Here is an 18,755-nt window from a genome sequence, read left to right on the forward strand (position 1 = left end):
GCTGGTAGTCAGTTTCAAGCAGAGCGCCCCAAGGATCAGTTCTAGGGATGGTTTTGTTCAACTTCTTCATTAATTACCTGGATGAGGGGATGGATTGCACCCTCAGCAAATTTGCAGCTGACACTAAGCTGGGGGAGAGTTAGATGCGTTGGAGGGCAGGGATAGGGTCCAGAGTGACCTAGACACATTGGAGGATTGGTCCAAAAGAAATCTGATGAGGTTCAACAAGGACAAGAGTCCTGCATTTGGAACAGAAGAACCCCAAGCATTGCTACAGGCCGGGAACCGAATGGCTAGGTAGCAGTTCAGCAGAAAAGGACCTGGGGATGACAGTGGATGAGAAGCTAGATATGAGTCAACAGTGTGCTCTTGTAGCCAAGAAGGCAAATGGCGTATTAGGGTTCATTAGGAGGAGCATTTCCAGCAGATCTAGAGAAGTTGTTGTTCCCCTTTATTTGGCACTGGTGAAGCTACATTTGTAGTATTGTGTTCAGTTCTGGGCCCACCATTACAGAAAGGATATGAACACATTGGAGAGGGTCCAGCAGAGGGCAACCAAAATGATTAGGGGGCTAGAGTGCACAACCTACCAGGAGAGGGTGAGGGATTTTGGCTTATTTAGTTTGCAGAAGAGAAGAGTGAGGGGGGGATTTAATAGCAGCCTTCAACTTCCTGAAGGGATGTCCTAAAGAGGATGGACAGAAGCTGTTCAGCAGTAAGGGATGGCAGAACAAGGAGCAGTGGTCTCAAGTTACAGTGGGGGAGGACTAGGTTGGATATTAGGAAAAACTATTTCACTAGGAGGGTGGTGAAGCACTGGGATCAGTTACTAAGGAGGTGGTGGAATCTCCATCCCTAGTGGTTTTTAAGTCCCGGCTTGACAGAGCCCTGGCTGGGATGATTTAATTGCGGTTAGTCCTGCTTTGGGGAGGGACCTCTGGATTTGATGACCTCCTGAGGTTTCTTCCAGCCCTAGGATTCTATGATTCTAGAGGAGGGGTGGGCAATAATTTTTGATTTTTGACATTCTACTGCAGTCTCCTAAACAGTGGATTATGCACCTAGCAAAGTGTTTCCTCTGTATGGACATGTCTAGCCTACACAGAAGGTGACCCTATTTTTCTCATCATGAATCCTTCTCTATCTCAGCTCCCATGTATCTAACTACATCTGTAGTTGGAGAGAGATTTGTGCTGTGAATCTGCTAGGTGGGAGTTCAAACGCCGCTGATACTCCTTACTCTCACTCCTGAGTCACATGTGGATTATAGATATCACTAGTGTAAGGACTCTGGAGTAATTAAGGATGATTTTTATATTGCACAATACTTTTAGAAGCAAATCTGGGTGGTGTTACTAATTTGTAGCATTTGTTAATATATTGTGCCTGTAGGAACAGGATGGGTCACTTTTCAGGTGACTGTCTCGAACATGTTACGTGCAAGAGCTTTTGTCTTTAGACACTCAGGGCATGTCTACACTACAAAGTTAATTACTGCATCAGCTGAATGTCTTAAGTCAGTCATGTGTCCACACTGCACTTGTCAATGGAGTGCTTGAATTGTTACACAGAGCAGTGCACCAAAGGTAGTTATCCCACAGTGCAACAAGCTGCAGAGTGTTTTGAGATGGCCTTGCAATGCCTCATTGGACCAAAACATTGTCACGTGGCACTGGGAACATGACTTCGGCCTCTCATGATGCAGTCCTCCTTATGCTCAAGACATGGGCTATGTATTATACCTAAGATAATGGAATGCTTACCCAATCCCAGTTGGGCCTTCAAGCACATTTTGTTTGTGTTTTGGGTTTTTTTTTTTTCTTCTTCCAGTAAGATCCAAAATTCTGCCCCACCATTCTTTGTGTATGCTGCATCAGACACAACTCTACTCATACAGATATTTGATATTAACTACATAGTACAGTAAAAGAACTAGTGGCACTGAAAATGAGTGATTGACTATTTTAATTTCATCCTCTCTAGGATTTGCTTTTGTGGCATTGTTCACACCTGGCCTATCACAATCAGTTACCTCAGGACTAGAACGAGCATGTGAAACTGTATTGCAACGTGTTCTCTAGAAGGAAACTTTTCATGGGAACTCCTATAAAGACCCCTTTCTCCCCTAGTCATGTTAATAGGAAATCAAAATCTGAATTAACTCTCTGAATAAAGAGATTTTTTTGGGGGGGGAGGGGGGGGAAACAAAAAAAGGCATTTCATTTCCGGCAGGTGAAATAAACTGGCTCAATTTACATAAACTACCAAGGTGATCTTTTATATTACCATAATGCATGCACAGTAGCTGTAATCTCTCTCCAAACTGTTCCCACTGGAATTCCTGTTTGAAAGATTAGCCCAGTGGTTCCCAACCTGTGGTCAGTGGACGCTTGGGGGTCTGCGGTGGTACTGTAGGGGGTCCATGTGGAGCCTCTTGCATCTAGCATGTCCCTCAGGCTGCGTTGCTTCCTACTGCTCGGGAAGCAGAACAGGCTGAGGCCAGCAGCCAGAATGTCGTTCAACCCACGTTGCTTCCCTAGCAGGCAGAGGGACGCTGTTTGGGAAGCAGTATGGGCCAAGGGACCTGTAGGCACAGCTATATTGTTTGCGGGGGAGGGTCCATAACCTTTTAATAAATTGAAAAAGGGTCCATATCCTTGAAAAGGTTGGGAGCCACTAGATTAGCCTTTTTCTTGGTGTGCATGGTGGGGTGAAGTTTGAGGGGATATAGGAATGACTCTGTACAACAAACTGCATGTAGTACAAATGACCTCCTTGAGGTGCTTTATATTTGGTTTTGAATGCATTGAAAATTAACAAAATCCGGTAGTCCGAAGGTCCAAAATGTTAAAAATCCTAATGCTTCTCTAATGCTGTTAGACATCTTTTCTTTTTGTACCTGCATCCTCCTCTTCTCTGATAAATCCCTAGATAGAGCTTCAGTTCTGGCACCTGATTGGAAATCAGAGGTAGTGTCACTGTGGAAGCCAAAATAGTAATAAAGTTCTGAAAATAATCCAGAGTAGCTAGATGTTTGTTTCAGCTAAAATAATCTAGCAAACTCTGTTCCTGTTATACATTATCATTAGGCTTCCTAATTGCTCTCCCATTAGGCTAAATGAGTACAATTTATATTTTTTCAGAGCATTCCACCCTCCCTCCCTACCCCCGGTCTATAAATTAGGAATGTTAAAATGCATGTAATGAAGTAACCGTATAACCGCTAAAAATGTCAGTGGTTAAACGGAGGATGAGGATGGCAGGTGGCTCCCTGGGAACCCGGTGCATGTGTAGAGCTGGCTCTTAAGCCATCTCCCAGCTGCTACCCCACACCGTTGCCTCTGTATCATAGGGAGCAGCATGGGGCAGCAGGTTGCTTTGCAGGAGCTGCTGCACGCTGGGAGCTAGCTTTTAAACTGACTTCCCTCACGTACCAGAAGCCTGCGTGTAATCATGAACGTTAACCAATAAGCCCAGGCTTATCGGTTAACCGTTGACAGTTAAACTTTCACATCCCTACTATAAATGTGAAATGTGCCTGCCGTTAAGTTGCAGGGTTGATTTCACTGCAGTGAAGACTAGAAACTAAATGTTTCTGTTTCTTTTCTTTAAATCTTAAAAGCTAAACTCTGAAGAAATTGATATAGGAGCCAGTAGCAGCTTGTTGTGGTATCTTACACATTGGGCAGGGAAACTTTTTTTACACTAAAAAACTCAGTGATAAGGACAAAATATGCAATTCACTTGTCAAACTTTAAACTAAACTTCCATGCTGCTTTAAAATGTTCCTTTGCTAGCTGAAGTAGCACTAAACTTCACGAACTTTTGTTTAAACAATAAAGTGGGCTTTTGGTTAACTACTTCTCTGCTGGCCTCCAGTGTAACATTGTTTGAATAATGCTACTTAAATACAATGTTACAACTTTAAAGCCCTTTTCACATACCTTTTAGCTAATATATTCCCCATATCTCATGGAGGGCAGGTATCGTTTCCATTTGATGGCTGAGGGCGTGAAGCCATAGAATGGTGTACAGACTTAATCTAAATACAAAATGAGCCTGTGAAAGACGGGAATAGATCTGACTACTAGAGCATGTTGCCTCCCTGAAACTTCAGCGCCAATATCCTCGCAACACTTCAGTGGAAACTTTGGCATGCTGTGTATAGGTCAGCGCTAGCCATACATAGTATATGGAACATAGTGCACATTAGGCAGCAGAGAAGCAGTTAAACCACTAACCTAGCAAGATGCAAACTGGTTGAGTCTGACACTGCCAATATGGGAGGCCAGTGCCAAAATTCATCACGATGAAGGATGACTAGTAGAGCTTCCAAAGCTTGTTATGAATCAGAAATCTGTATGTCAAATTCATTTTGTGCAAGGGAAGAAGTGCGTCTTCCTTGGATCTTATTTGCTTAGCACCCAATGTAATTCTGTCTTTGAGCAACACCTTCTTAGGGCTGGGCTACTCTTAAAAGTTAAGTTGGGATAGGTATGTTGGTCAGGGCTATGAAGAATCCACAGGTCTGACCAATGTAGCTAAACTGCATCTGTGTGGGGGGTTGTGTCAGAAATGTCCAGGGAAAATGTTCCTGTCAGAGTACCTGCTGCTGTTCAGGGAATTGGTGGTTTTACAGTGATGGACTGAAGGGTTGTGGGGGATTTTTGGGGGGGAAAGGGGGGAAGGGAGAGGTTTATTTCTCTTCCCCTCCTCTCATTTGGTATAAGATGTATGGCATAACTATGGTAATCTAGCTATGTCAGGATCGTCTTCACTGTGCAGACATACCCTCATACTAAGATCTCTGACAAAACTATTGCTATGGGTGGGGGAGGGAGGAAATCAAGTTAATCCTGCTGGTGCCTTTCAGTAAAGACTTTGCAAGGATACATCCCTTAATGTAGTTCTTTAACAGAGACACATTGTTTGGTCCTCTGATGAAAGTTAAATGGATTTAATACCAAAATTGAGGCATCATTAATCAATGAACTGTGGGCCTTGGTTAAGGGATGTGTTATCATCTGCAGCCCATCTGACTTGAGTGAATTTGGCCCAGAGGGCTTTGGTGGGGGGGATAGAATAATGAATTTGTTGCACTGTTACACTTTGATTACCTGGTTTATTTTTGTTTTCAATAAATTAGTAGGTGCAGTAGCACTAACTTCCAATGCTGTATTGTGTATTCTTTTTTTATTGTAAAAGAAATATTTATTTCTAAGCCAGATTGAAGTATTGAATGCCGCATCCCAAACAAAGGCAGCTGGCTTCCCTTAAGTCTATATAGCCCTACTGAAATCTTTAAAAAGTACTGATGTAGTAATGACAATGATCAACCACTAATTAGAAAAGCATGGGACTAATAGGATGAGCTATACTTAGTAAGGTCTGCTTTTTTTGGTTAATCAGGGTACAGAAACTAATAAATTATCAATTCATATGGCCTTAGGCAGAGGACTTTGTCATTTACCATGTTCCCATAACTCTGTTTCTTTGAATTGTTGAAACCTACACTAGCCTCTTTTTTGTTTTAATTTATTTTTATTTTGAAGATGATAAAGTAGGTGCTGAGTACCAGACCTCTGAGAACATAGACCCTTAGTGATGTAGCTTGTTTGGTCGCTAATCTAAGGGTACTACACAACAGAGCTGTTTCGGGATAAGGTCCATTATCCCTAACAGTGCTGTCTACACCAGAAGCCTGTTATTAAGGAAGACTCTGGAATAGCAATTTATTTCAAAATTTAGTGCTGTGTAGACAGCGCCAAATTTCAAAAAAAGCAATTTTGAAATAAGCTATGCCATTTGCATAGCTCAAATGGTACAGCTTATTTCGAAGTACGCACTACTGTGTAGATGTACTCTATTTGAATCCAATTCAAATGTGCAGAGGGATGTACAGAAAAGTGTGCTGCTTTCATGCAGTCTGTTACTTTGGATAAAGAGAAACATTGGCATCAGTTGAGTAGTGAGCAGTTACCCTGCCTTCCTGGACAGAAGAAAATGGTTCTGGATCTTTTGAGGAGGGAAATGACTCAGAATTCTTGGTGGCTTGGCTTAGAAATTTTAAGCCAAGCTTCCACTGAAGAATTTTGGTGCTCCGTACCAGACTATAGGTGTAGCCTGATCAAGATTTTGCTTAGTTTTGGGAACTAATACCAGTCTGACCTCAGACTCACAATGAAATCTGTGGCTGCCTCTATTTACCTGTCTTTGGCTTTGTTGTTTAATTTTTCATATAATACACATCGTAAACTGTAAGGTGGGGGAAAGATTTGAGTAGATTATGCAACTCAAGTGGTTGCTGCTTCAATAATATGGCAAAATGTGCTTTTAAAAAAACTTTTCAGTGGACTGTGTAAATAGGAATCTGCCTACTGGGTGCTTTAAACCTCTTTTCTCTTTAAAGCACTTTGTAATGCTGTGTATGAAAGATATATTTACTTTTTTTTAAGGCTGTACTACCATAAACATCCATGCACATACTCCTGAATCCATGTGGCCTTTTTGTTGCAAGACTTGCTGTTTTGGGGTGAACGTATATTTTTTTTTTCCTATGCCAGCATTCATGGTGCATAATATTTAAGAACTATTTTAGTACTTTGTTATCCAAAGTAAAACAATAAATTTGGTGAGAAGCCTTTCTGAGGAACAGCAGAATGAAAGGGTCTTCTCCCCTCTCCTTGCGGCAAGTCTTTCTCCTCATGTAGGATTGGTATGGCCCTTGCATCAATGCATTCTCTTTCACCTTGAGTAGAACCCCTGCTAATGTGAACCCTTGAACTGTGCTGGAAGCATGAGCCACTGTAAAGAACATGAGCTAGCACTTCTTTCTGTTCTCCTCCTATATGAGGAACCTTCTGTGATAAGTTACCCTCCCCCTCCTTCCTTTTGCTTTATACGTGACACTACGGAAACTCCCACTGTAAACTGTGGTTACGCTCTCAGATGTGACCAGCGACATAGATAACCTGTTTCTTCTGCCCTGTAGGGCAGCGGCCCGCATCTAGGCATCTGAGCACTGCACCATTTTGTAGCCTTTTTCAAGTCATTTTTAAATCTTTTGTTTCACTTTATTGTTCCAGGTGCTAGCATGGGAAGTTGCCACCAAATAGGTGACTCTGTAGCAGTGGTCTCCAAACTTTTTAAGCACAATATCGCTTTTTGAACTTAAGTGCAATCCAAGATCTACCTCAAATATAAATACCCTTGTCCCACCTCCTTCCCTCACCTTCTCTGAGGCCCCGCCCCTGCTCACTCCATCCTCCCTCTTGCCTATCCTCACTCACTTTCATCAGGCTGGGGCAGAGGGTTGGGGTGCAGACTCTCCTCTTGGATTGAGGGATCTGGAGTGTGAGAGGGGCTCTGAGCTACTCTTGGGGCAGGTAGTTGGGGTGCAGGAGGAGGGTTCATGACTGGGGTAGGAGTTTAGGATGTGGGTGCCAGCTGGCCACTGATTATCTCAGGTGGCTCCCGGTTGGTGGTATAGTGGGGCTAAAGCATGCTCACCCCTGCCCTGACCCACTCCCTAAAGCAGCCAGCAAACTCCATCCCAGGTCCTGTTGTGTCCCCTCTCTGCTTTGTGGAGAAAGGATACAGAGTGGGAGGGGGCACCTTAACATCAGCACCCTTCTCTTCCTCTCCTGACCTGCACAACAAGCAGGAGGCTCCCCAGGGGGAGGAGCAGCTCCAAGGCAAAGGGCAGGAAATGAGCAGCTGAAATGCTTCACTTGATAGCCTCTTAGCCAAACCAGTCAGGATCACCTGTCAGAGGCTCTAAGAACTACCAGTAGATAGCCTCTCAAGTACTTGGATTTTGGTGTGTACTGTTTTTGCCAGATTCAAAGTTGAATCTTTGAAATAGCAATCTGTATCTCCAGCTGTAATGCTAGGATAAATGTTAAGATCCTGGCCACAATAGTATGGAAACTTCTGGATGTAAAGTCAGGTGAGCTATTCAATATGACATTACCAGATTTTGCTCCTAGTCTTTGAATTGAATAAAGAGACATGAGGGAAATCTTGTTCTCTAGGCTGAATTTGTTACATGGCTCCAGATTTTGTTTGTCTGGCTAAGCACAAAGATTCTTCTGCCATTAGCAACCATGTTCATGTCTCAGGCCCAACTAAACTAAACTGAAACTGCACTGGACAAGTAGTGCCTTGTTGCATGCACCTGGCTAAGTTGTCTCTGCTACTAAAATGAGTCCGCTGGCTGATTGGCTGCAGGAGGAAACCTTCCCAAAAGAAAGCTTCTCCCTCCCCCCCCCCCCGATCGTCACTGTTGCCCCTGTCCTACATCAAGCATACTAGGGTAGGATAGTGTCATAGGCACTGTTTTTAGGCTTAGGAGATGAGGACTTAATTTTTACCCAGAAAAGGTCTGTCTTCTAATACCTAGCCGCCACATGGTCTTTCACTTCACTGGCCAAAAGGGCGGGAACGATGGGTGGAGGTGGGTAGTGACAAAGCTGCAGGACTTCTTCATAGTGAGTTAGTCACTGTTGACATGCTGACATTGAATCTGGCCTACCTCAAGGGAAGCTGTTGTATTGTTTTCACCTCTCTCAGGTGTTTGGAGCAAACCAATTATTTTTTAAAAGCATTGGGCTATATCAGAGAATATTAATCTAGTGTGATGCTGGGATTTTTGTGACGCAGAATGAGAAACCCAGTAACTTCTAAATACTTGTAAGAATTGCATCATTTTAATCTGAGCGTAACCTACAGGCTATAGCAATGCTGGCAAAAACTGGACCTGTAATTCTCCATCTGTGGATGCTGTAGCATAGGAAAGTCTAGGATGGTTTTTACTACAGGCAGTCCCCGAGTTACGCAGATCTGACTTACGTCGGATCCGCAGTTACAAACGGGGCTTTTCTTGCCCCGGAGGACGCGAGCGGCGGGACGCCCAGATGCGCCGCAGTCCCACTGCCCGCGTCCTCCGGGGCGAGAAAAGCTGCTCCCTGTCTCCCTGGGCTGCTGGGCGTCTGGGCTGTCCCGCCACCCGCGTCCTCCGTGGCTTTGCTCCACGTCTCCCTGGTCTGCTGGGGGGAGCTCCCCCCAGCAGACCAGCGAGACGCGGAGCAAAGCCGCGGAGGATGCGGGCGGGACTGTGGCGCGTCTCGGCAGTCCCGCCACCTGCGTCTCCCTGGTCGTCTGGTGGGGGGGGGGGGCAGCTACTGCGCCGCCCCCCCCCCCCCCCAGCAGACCAGGCTTTTCTCGCTGACGACGCCTGGGGCAGAGCAGCTGGGGTGCTGCTGGGTTGGTCCCTGCAGGGCTGAGGTACGGCGCTGCGGGGACCTACCTGGCAGCGCCCCAGCTGCTCTGTCCCAGGCGTCCAAATTCAGCAGCTGTTGAAACTGATCAGCGGCTGATTCCAGGAAGCCCAGTGCAGAGCAACTCTGCCTCGGGCTTCCTGTAGTCAGCCGCTGGTCTGTTTCAGCAGTGGCTGAATCTGGACGCCAGTTCCGACTTAAATACAAATTCAACTTTAAGAACAAACCTACAGTCCCTATCTTGTACGTAACCCGGGGACTACCTGTACTCCTTCCTTAATCCTTGGATTCAAGTTGCAGAGTTTTAAAAGCCTCTGTCTCCTTAATCAGTGGCTTTCACTGCCTGCAGTTAGTTGTTTGTTGGGAAGACTTGAGTTCCCTTATCAGAGCAGCTAAAATTCTAAATTTAGAAAACACGTGTTTATGGCATTTTATCGGTTTACTTTCTCTCCTCGGATGTATATTTTCTTACAAATTGGTATTGGTTGATGATGCTACCAGGTCAGAGTTGCCGATAGAATTGCTGAGCCTTCAGGGAAGGTTGTGGTAGGGGTGGCTCTGTAGTGGTAGGGGTGGCTCTGCGCTCCTAGAAGAGGCGAGACAGAATATTCAGCCCTCAGCATTGCCCAGACCATGCTGCACCCCTTCCTACCCCAAACAACCATCCCTCAGGGCCCAGGACTCCAGTTGCTTATGCAACAGCAACAACTGCCCCCTTTGTGCTGTGCCATCCCTCCCCCCCCCCCATTTCCTCCCTCCTATCTCCTACCCCCATCTGAGGGGTTGCACCAGGTTACAGAAGTAAAAGTTAATTGTAGCTCAAAAATATTACTTTATTTTTGGGAGGAACAAACTGTGCTGTTAAGTTCATTTTTTATGGTGAGACTCCATCAAACTCCTCTGCAGTCCAGCTCAGTGTGTACTAAAATATCCCTCCTTCCTTCCCCAGGACCTTCATTGCTGGCATATCACCCAGCCAGGAGAAGTGGATAAGAGTCTCTTTGGAACCCATGAACTTCTCTGACAGGTAGGAGTTGCTCGGTAGTGCTAAGTTCTACTGTGCTAAGTAGCATCTTGCAAACTCAAACATCTGGGACGTAGGGAGAAAAGTCAGTTTTCCACTTCTTAAAATAGGGAACCAAGGCACAGAGAAGTTAAATTACTTGCCTGAGGTGGCAGAGGAAGTATGAAATTCAGGAGCACTGGATTCACAGCTCTGGTGATGTAACAACGAGAACATCTTACTTCATTGGGGTTTGATTAACTAGAGAGGAAAGTGAATATCCCTAATTTACAAATGGGCAAACTGAGACCGAGACATTTCAGCCAGTTGTCCTCACTACTACTTCCCAGTTGAGCAAAGCACTGCAGCTGCACTGAGTTTTCAGTCCCTGTGAACATGAGAAGTAGGGAAAGCAAGCACAAATTCCACTTGTCCCGGATCTTGACCAGAGTAATCTGTGTGGCTTAAAGGAAAGTGAGTATGAATGGGAATGGAATTCCTGAGTTCTTGTCTCTGCTGTGTACCTTTTTGGGCAAGTCAGTCAAGCCTCTGGATCTGATTCTCTATCTGTAAATTAGGGAGATTCACCTTATGGATGTAAAAAATTATACAAAAATATTAACTGTGACACTGATAGAATTGTAATCAGTTACACTGTTAACTGGAGGGCGTGGCTGCCTGCCACTGGCTGTAGAGAGGGGACCCACAGTGTGAGTGAGGGGGCACTCCAGTCCAGTTCATCCCTCCCCCCAGCTTGTGGTTTGGTGGGCCCTCTGGTCAGACTGGAGCACCCCCTCACCTGTACTGTGATGCGGGCAGGGAGGTGAGCTAGGTGTTGGTTAACCGCTTACCAGTAAGCATCACCCGGTATGGTTACCTGTTAACCGGTTACCCATTTACGTTTCTAATTAGCCTAACTCATTATGATGTTTAACACAGTCACGCTCATTAAATTGTATAAAGCACTATTTAGCAATTACTCTTCCTTTACAGTGTCTGAAGGGCCAATGGTTTAGTTTTTATTTAGTAATGAGAACTGAAAGGGACCTTGAGATGTTATCAAGTCCAGGCCACTGCCATCACGGCAAGATCAAGCACCATCAAGACCTTCCCTGACAGGTGTCTGTCTAACCTGCTCTTCAATCTCTCCAGTGATGGAGATTCCACAATCTCCCTAGGCAATTTATTCCAGTGCTTCACCACCCTGACAGGCAGGAAGCTTTTCCTAATGTCCAACCTAAACCTCCCTTGCTGCAGTTTAATGAGACTTAGTTTTATCTGATTTTACAGAGGAAGAGACTAACTTTCGTGATTTGCTTTGAGAGCCTTCCGTATAGGGCATTGTATCAGTACAGATTTGTTAGCCCTTTCGTTATCGTTAACTAGCTGGAGTTACCCAGCGTTGCTCAGGAAAGTTGATATAACTGAGGTGAGGAGCCTGAGGGGAGGGAGGGGAAAGGGAGCCATGTGCCTGCTGCTGGTGCCTGAGCCTGCCCTCGCTTCCTTGTCCCTCCGCCAGCCTTAGTGAGTGTCTGTCCCCGCCGCTTCCCCTGGGAAGCCGCTTCTCCCCGCACTGTCAGGCTCCGTGCAGCACTGGGGAGAGGCATTGGTCTTTCATCTCTTCCCTCCCACAGTACCTTAAAACCTTCTCCTGGATGAAAGGTTATCCCATGCAAAGTTTGGTTGCGGAAGCTCTTATAGTGTCCAAGTTATTAGCGCACAAACTTACAAACATTCTCCTTTATATATTAGTTAGATTTCTAGCTGACTCTGTTCTCTAACCCAGTGTAACAATATTTAAACGTTTGTTTAATTTTCTCATGACTGTGATTCACTCAATCACTTTATTCTAGCTGTCCATGCTCTACTGCAGAATGCAATCTTGGGCTATCAGTTGCTGTTGCAAAAATTTCAAAGTTGCTTCATTGTTAGCTGTCACCAGTGGTAAAATAGCTGAGACTGTACTTGGGTCACACCTTAGCCTTCTCTCTGTTGCACTCAAAGAAATGTCTATTTAGCTTATTGCTATAAGGCACATTCTTGTATCTCTTTGGTCATTCTCCTGACTCTTCTTTGGGTCCTCTCCAATTTATCAAAGTCCTTTCTTGTATTCTGGGGACACGTTCATCTTGCCCTCCATCATGGGGGACAGACTAGCTGACCTCTTAAGGTATCCCTTCCAGTCCTACATTGCTATGATTCTGTAGCTGTCCTCTTAATAAAACAAATTGCAGATTTTTTTTCCCTAAACCTGACAGGTGCATTTATAAATGGTTCTGTTCCTAGTTAACAAAACAAATCCAGATCCTGCCATCTGTTATATATAATGCAATCCTCACTTTTTTCCCAAGCATTTTAAAAATTAACTTTGCACACAATTTTAAAAGCAACATGTTACAAACAAGCCAGCAAAGGTGAGGCATCACCAGTCTTATGGTATGACTCCCATCATCTGCCTCTTGTGTTTTTCCCAAATCTGGACTGTATAGCACGATGAAAAAAATCTTGACACACAAGTGAATTGGGTTTTTTTTTTTTGTGGGGGAAGAAGAGAGTGAGTAGAGACTTGGGAAGAGATGGGGGGGGGGGAATTTCTTCACGGCCCTGCTCTTCTGTCTTTGGCATTTTATCTCCTGAACTGAGCTGAACACCCTGAAACTATAAAATAAATAATGGCTTAATTAAGAATCCTAAGAAAATGGTACCTCTAGACCAGGTCCTTCTGCAATGATGTACTCAGTTCAAATTCAGGTAGTTTGTGTGTATATATAGAGAAATTCCTATTCTCTCTTCTCTCCCCCCCCCTTCTTCATTTCAGTGTGCATTACAGAGATCACTAGATAAGCTCTTGGTTTCCTAGTAGTATTTGTTGCTGTGACACTTAACTTTTACTCCTAGCAAGTGAAAAATCTTTTAAAATGTTATGTACCCACATCTCCATAGCACTGAGAGTCTCAGTAGGGATGTAAAATCCCATTAAATTGGCTAACTCCACATTTCTCAAATTGTGGGACCTGACCCCCCTGGGGGGGTTGCGGTATCACAAAATTTGAGATTCCCTGGGCTAACTGGTAAAACCTGAAGTTTGGTTAACCAGTTAATGTGGGGGGGGGGGGAGGAGGAAGAGTGCGCTGCGGACTGTCTTCTGGCTGAGTGTTGAACATCCATGTTATCAAAATACCTGGGGGTAATGTCTCTGTCTTCCAAAATCACAGTGGAAATATATTAAATGGCTCTCCTATAATTCATAACTGGAAAGACATATACAATAGCATCTTGAAGTTGGAATATTTAGCAATTTTCAGATGGGTTCTGCAATTAATTTATAGTTAAAACCAGAAAAATATATTACATGTTTAGATACTAACATTTCATGAGGATACCTTGTTTTCTGTTAATGAAAGTTCCATGCCTAAACATTCTGTACATTGAGTCGATTTGGATTATAAGGCTTCTTAAAACATGGTGCCAAATTCTGCTTTCAATGTAACGGTGCAGCTCCACTGGCTTAAATGGGTCATGCCAGTATAATGGTACAGGTTGACCCTCTCTGGTCTGGCACCTCAGGACCAGACCAATGCCAAACCAGAGAATTTGCTGAACTACGAGAGGTCAATATTGTTTAACAGCATTACCAACACTTGCAAATCTTAGGGGTAAATTAGAGCTAAATAACAGCATAGAACACTGAGAGCCAGGACTGATCACTGTAAGCAAACTTTATGGGAAATTTGGTAACACCCAGGATAAGTGGACATCCAGCTATCTAAAATCATGCTGGACTACAGATGTTGCCAGACTAGAGAGGTTCAAGCTGTAATACAGTTTGGACCACAGACACTGGTATTGTTACTGCATGAGTTTTCAACTATGTTCTTGTCCTTTTACCATTCAAAGTATAGACGTTTGAAGCTTTGAGGTTGATTTGAGAAGAAATACATAAGGGATGTTCTACAATAATTTTAGTCAAGTTTAAATTTGACAGCTGAATTACTTCATCATAATAAACAATCTTCTAAAAGAATTGTGAGTTGTGTTGTGGACACAATGTTTATATTAAGTCCACATCATGTTGCTTAATCACTGGGAAGCAAATAAAGCCAGCTTTAACAATATAGGATAAAGCAAGGTATAGCATGAATGGATTAGTAGTGAGTTTACTGTAGCAAAGCCTAAGACTGAAAAAATTCTTCCGTATAAAGCATTAAAGCAGAGCAGTGTGTCTGTCTTTAGCTAATTTGTTGGATTGGTGTAATGCTTTCTGCAATAGTTGAAATCTAATGGCAGATCATAAATGCTCTGCTTGCATGATTACTTTTTACCTTGCTAGCAAGGTTATGGTGACTTTAAAAGTTTTTTTTTTTTATTGCTGAGTCTTGGCATTTTTTGCATAAAGTGTGCATGACAACTTCCTAAGCAAGCTTTCTGTTGCTTTTAATCATAGGTATTTAATGAGCCTAAGCAAGCTCACTTATTTTCCTTGAAAGCTATACAAATTCATAACCCAAAAGGTGATTCCCTGAAGAGACTGGTGTGTTCATTTCTGACTCAGGCATGGTGAAAGTATGGGACACAAAGGGTTAAGGTCTGCCATTTTGTTATGTAACACCCTTAATGGACATATCAGTGAATGGCACCAAAATGGCAGGGCTTAACCCTTTGTGAGCTGTAATGCCTCAGTCAAACATGCACCTCAGAAGCTAAGTTTGTTCTTTAAAACGGGGACTTGAATTTTTTAAAGATTTGTTTTAAGTAGCCACGTGGCCAGCTGACATTCTTTTTTGCTTGTCACAATACCAGAAAACTTAAACATTTTTAATATTTTGTTTTAGTTTTTTAAGCTAGACATAGTCACTTTCATGCCATAAGGCTAATGATCTTTTCTTTAGTTGCTACTTTTCTTATTATTGATGCAATAAAGAAAGGATTTTGAGTTACCTGACTGCCATCCATCTCCAGTCGCAGGCATAAAGTGACCAATGTTCTATTCCTAGATTGATTTATTTAAAAAAAAATCTGTTTTCCTGTTTTTAAAAAAGTTTAACAGTAACTAAAAGTAAACTGAGGAAGGCCTTGTAGGGACAGCATCTTGGCCTTTGTTTTTTTTTTTGTTTTTTTTTTTTAAACATAGCCGATAATGATCATGGCACACTTTTTTTTAAACTTAATGTGAAAGGATTTCTGTGAAGTTACTTTCACTGGGAATTAGAAAAGCAAACAATAGTGATTTTTTTTTTTTGAGAGGCTAAAAATAAGTTGAAACAATGCAATGTTTCCTAACCCCTTCTTTTCCTCAAGTGGGTGGCAGGGCCGGCCCACAACATTTTGGCACTTGAGACAGGGAGCTCAAATGATGCCCCCTTGCTGCACCAGCAGCAGACACAATTATCTACACTCTGGGTCCTAGTGGCACTGCCCTTCTCTCTCTTCCCCCCCCCCCCCACCCACACACAGTCTGGCACCTGAGGCAGCTGCCTCAGCTGGCCTCATGGTGAGGCCAGCCCAGGTGTGTGGGGATATGAAGTGGGGACCCTGGGCATTCTTTCTGGTAAAGCATCAAAGCTCTTGGTTACAAAAGCTGCACTCCAAGGGAAGCCTAGGCAGCTTCCAGGTTTTGAGTCTGATGTGGTGTATGGGAACACTATAAGTCAATAAGTTAACTTTGATCAATTACCAGCTACTTTTAGTAAATAGACTGACTGCAGTATTCTTTGAACATCTTCACTTAGGGAGATTCACTCAAACATTGCTTGGCCTGCCTGCTTCCTTTTTCTGCAACTTTTTTTCCAGCCTTCTTGAAACAGTCCTAGGAATAAGGTTTGTGCATCCAAGGAAAAAAATATTTTTTTTGTCAGTCAATGCTAACAAATTCTATATAATTTGTCTTCCCCTTAGCATACAGTTTTTAAAGGCATCCCTCAAAATCTTCTATAGATGGCCTATATATAATAACAGAACACTACTTGTAACATGTTCTCCTTTGAAATATTCTAGCATTTGCTTTGCCAGAATCTGCCTGCCTTAACTTTGAACTGAAGATTCTCTGTTCACAGTTTGATAAGCTGGGGTTTAGACTCTAAACAAAAGGTGATGTTTATATAATAGATAAGAGAGGCTTTCTATAGAATATTCTGTGATATGGCTTGGACTTTTTCTTGACTAATAATGATGGCTTGGAATCAGATGTGCTGATAGATGCAGGAATTCACAGAATTGCATGGGTGGTCCTTGGCTTATGAGAGGGGTTGCGGGGGGGGGGGGGGGAGGGGAGTAAAATACACTACATCTGATGCAGTACTGAGATCCCAAAAATGTATGTTTTGATGATAATTGCAGTTCACTCACATGGGTATATTATCAGCATGTTGTTTCTTTAGTCTGAAAATCACCAGTAGCTGATATCTTAGGAACACAAGGAGAGAGAAATTGTTATTCAATGGGAAGTGGAACAGTAGTTTACTAAAGTTAAATCAACTGGCTATCAGTACTGAGAGAAAAGCAGAACCGGGAGGGGAGAAGGGAAGAGGAGTGAATGAGCTTAGGTCCCCAACAGATGTCTCATGAGAACAGCTGAAGTTTCAGCTACATACTGTTCCTACAGTACCAAATATGCTTACCTTCAGTCATAGTTGCCAATAAAAATTACGAAGAATAGAAATTTATACAAACAGCAATATACAAAATACTTTGTGCTCTTGTATGTGAAGACTAGCTTCTTATTTTCCTGGACCTGGTTTGTTCAAGTCTCTGCTGCCCATAGACTATGAAACAACAGTGATAAATCCATTTGCAGTGTGTGTTTTCTGCTGTTTTTTAATTTTAAACTTTATTTCCCTAACTGCCACCTATCCCCAAATAATCTCTTTTCTGTCTTCAACTACAGCATAAAATATGGTATTAGATTCCTCCCCCCCCCCCCCCATTTTCATACTGCCATCCCAAATTCATGGCTTTAGTTTAGAAGATTCTGAAAATCTTAATCTAATATGAAAATAGGGGGAGGAATATCAACTGGAAATTCCTTAATTAATAATGTAGTGTTGGTCAACGAAAATCATAGAATACTAGGACTGGAAGGGACCTCGAGAGGTCATCAAGTCCAGTCCCCGCCCTTATGGCAGGAAAATATCTTACTCCAAATGATCAGTAGATCTCAAGTCCTTCTGTATCTAGAATTATCACCACCAAAGTTTAGACAGATTAATCATGGAGTAGTGTGCCCCCCCAAATTTATCAGAGGGGTAGCCGTGTTAGTCTGAATCTGCAAAAGCGACGAGGAGTCCTGTGGCACCTTATAGACTAACTGAAGTGTAGGAGCATAAGCTTTCGTGGGCAAAGACCCACTTCGTCAGATGCATGTCGTCAGATGACATGCATCTGACGAAGTGGGTCTTTGCCCACGAAAGCTTATGCTCCTACACTTCAGTTAGTCTATAAGGTGCCACAGGACTCCTCGTCGCTTGCCCCAAATTTAGTTTTTATTTCTCTTATTTTAATCCACTCCTTCATACTGGGGAGTGAGGGAGCCCTAAACAGTAGGGGGAAACCTTTAAAAATGCTTTATGTTCATTTGCATTACAGTATCCAAAATCTTCTTCCAAAAATTTCACATTGGTGTCCAAGCTATATATAGAAGGGATGAGAAATCTTATGTATGAATTCCAGGACCTCATTCTTATGAACACCAGTCCAATGAATGACCATTTATAACCAATTATTTTTCCCAATGGGGGTGGGGGGGGGGAGAATAGTCTTAAAAGTGATGTTGATGAATAAGTCAACATCTTTTCTCATTCAGCTACCTTCAGGGTGCATTGGAAATTGCTTTGCAGTTGTCTGAAGAACAAAGTGACACAGTGTACCATATGACAACTTATGCACTGAACCTACTGTAATTTTGAGGTGGCTTTTATTAACTCCATCGCTAATTTGTTTGTGAAATACAGCAAAATCCCTATATCAAATACTCCTCTGCAGCCTGTATGGTGCTCTGCCACACTCATGGTTTGACTTGACATGGATACTTCACCATATGCCTTATAAGTGGCCAGCTTCTGTGGTGTGGCCATGTAGCAGTTGTCTGATATCTCTGACCTGTCATCATCATTCAGTTTTGCTTGTGACCACTCTCCTACATGTAAAGGCTGTTCTCATTTGTTGGTTTTAGCCTGTGATTTTAGTGGTAGCAGCCATTCACAATGGGATCCAGATCCTCTGCATGAACTGTTCTTTCCCATCTTGCATGTGCATATTTTGGCTATTGAATAGTGAAGTGCAAGTGCGGTGGCTCTGAATATTTCTGGGTTGGTTCCCTAGTTTGAATTTGCAAGCTTCCTGACTATACTGTGAGACAGGATTCCCTCAGTGGACAAGTGCTACCCCCTTCCATATTCAGAACTCACAAGCCAATAGACAACGCAATATCATCTGGAATAGTCATTTGTGCTTTGGCTGGGTCAGTGCTCAGTTGATTC

General features: G+C 43.1%; 1 protein-coding gene across 18 annotated transcripts in view; it reads left to right on the top strand.

Annotated features, from left to right (window-relative positions):
• GATAD2A (GATA zinc finger domain containing 2A) overlaps positions 1 to 18,755 on the top strand; it is a 121,166-nt gene that overhangs the window by 49,906 nt on the left and 52,505 nt on the right. For 10 of the 18 annotated variants that reach the window (XM_089774987.1, XM_089774993.1, XM_089774988.1 and 7 more), the window contains one exon: positions 10,228 to 10,305. The exons of the other annotated variants lie outside the window; for them this stretch is intronic. The gene's annotated coding sequence lies outside the window, so the exon portion shown is untranslated. The remainder of the gene's footprint in view (positions 1 to 10,227; positions 10,306 to 18,755) is intronic. 18 annotated transcript variants of the gene reach the window in all.

The sequence above is a fragment of the Pelodiscus sinensis genome, chromosome 32 (genome assembly GCF_052426305.1).
Source record: "Pelodiscus sinensis isolate ZL-2025 chromosome 32, ASM5242630v1, whole genome shotgun sequence".
NCBI classification, from domain to species: Eukaryota; Metazoa; Chordata; order Testudines; family Trionychidae; genus Pelodiscus; species Pelodiscus sinensis.